The sequence below is a fragment of the Bos indicus x Bos taurus genome, chromosome 5 (assembly GCF_003369695.1).
Source record: "Bos indicus x Bos taurus breed Angus x Brahman F1 hybrid chromosome 5, Bos_hybrid_MaternalHap_v2.0, whole genome shotgun sequence".
Lineage (NCBI taxonomy): Eukaryota > Metazoa > Chordata > Mammalia > Artiodactyla > Bovidae > Bos > Bos indicus x Bos taurus.
Window position 1 is genome coordinate 16,962,059 of NC_040080.1, and position 2,006 is coordinate 16,964,064.

Genomic DNA, 2,006 nt, shown 5'->3' on the forward strand with positions numbered 1-2,006 from the left:
TTGGACCAAGACTTGGCATTATTTGGTATTTCTATCTTTCCTGCAACAGGACAGAGCCTGAATCAACTTTGAGTATCAATAACTGTGTTCAACCTGATTTTAAAAACTATACTCATATCTTGTCTCATGACCAGTTATTGGAGTAGTCTGCTCAGGTAAGTCCTGTCTAGTCTGGGAGGGGATATCCAGCAGGAAAGACCTCAGTCTCATTCCCAGAATGATCATGGGAAAACCAGATCACAGACTTTAGAGTGTCCTTGGGGGAAGACTCTGGTCACAGTGGTTGGAACCACAGTGGATCAGTGGTTCCTGGATGATTAGGTTCTCAAGAGAGTGTAAGGGCTTGCTTGGCCCTGGACAGTATAGACTTCAGACCTGTGGACAGTTGGACTCTTCACATCTCTATGATGTGTCATAAGAGGCAGGGAGGTGAGGTCAAATGTTACAAAGAAGTACAACTACTGAATTATACTTTTATTTAAAAGTATGCTGAATCGGTTTCATTTTGGTAGCTGCTTTTTATTCTTTTGGGATGGCCAGTCAGGTTTGGCCACAAGAGAGGACATAAGAGAGGGGCAGGCACACATAGTTTATAATGCTTCTCTGGTCTCAGAGAAACAGAGTCACCAAAGGCATGAGGAGACAGTATCAGGGAGGCTGCAAGGGAGCTGGCTCAAGAAAGCATGGGGAGCCAAAAGAAAAAGGCACACAGACAAGTGACAAGTGACAACACTGGGGTCAGGGTGCAGTTACGAAAGGAAAAGGCATGAGGGTATTTCACTGGTTCATTTGAATGTCACTAGATCACATTCAGGGCCAGAAGGAGGATTTGTGGCAGCAGCTAGAGTCATCTTACAGGTGCACCTGGTCACCTGGGTGGGGAGCTCACATCCCATTAGTGGGGATGTTGACACAACAGGGAAACATGACTAGCAAAACATGTACTAAGGGCAGTGAGGCTAAGAGGACCTGAATGACTTATGAGATGTGTTCAGTGCTGAGTGTGTTTGACCTGTGTCAGGGTGGAGGCAGTGAAGACAGCAGTGAAACTAGGGCTTGAGGAGTTATCACAGTATCTTCCAGAGATGTTTCCAGTTGTTACCACAATGGTGGAAGAGACACCGTAGACATTATTCCCAATAGACCAGGTGGACTAGAGGAAAATCAGGTATCACAGTGAATTCCTAATGTAGGTGGTTGAGTCTTTGAAAATGGTCAGCCATCTGGTGGGTGGGACAGGGGGAGCCCTGAGAACATCTGCAATAGGTTTCTAGCAGCTCGTAGCCAGTCAGCTCTTTTGGGGATGATCTCTGCAAAAGTGATTTTTCCAGTCTCACCCTCAGCAAATCTTTGATGATACTTGTTGAGACCCCCTAAGCAAAGAATTACTTTCATTTTTAAGTTACTTTGAAGTATGGATGACATACAAAAAGCTGTATATATTTAATGTATACAACTTGAAACTTAGGGAGGTAAGTATACATCTGTGAAATCATTACTATGGTGTGTGCATAAACCTATTCAACATTGAAAATATTTTCTTCTGTTATTATTATTAAAAATAATTATTTTCAAGGGGCATTTGAATTTCAGAAAGAAATTTTTCTTTTAAGAAAACCTTTTTTCCAGCATTTCAAGTAACATTCTTTATTGTCACTATGCCCTAATCATGATTCCAACTGCAGGTAAACTGGTGGAAACACTACAGCAGTCTCTTGCTTTATTTTGATTAATCAGCTTGTAAATGAAAATGGAGTGTGCAGTGTTTGAACTTTGAGATATTGAAGCCTCTAATACTATTATTTTAAGAAAAATGATGTCTTGATAGGCTTCCCAGGTGGCGCTAGTGGTAAAGAATCTGCCTGCCAATGCAGGAGACATAAGAGATGTGAGTTCGATTCCTGGGTCAGGAAGATCCCCTGGAACAGGAAATGGCAACCCACTCCAGTATTCTTGCATGGAAAATCCCATGGACAGAGGAGCCTGCTGGGCTACAGTCCATGGCG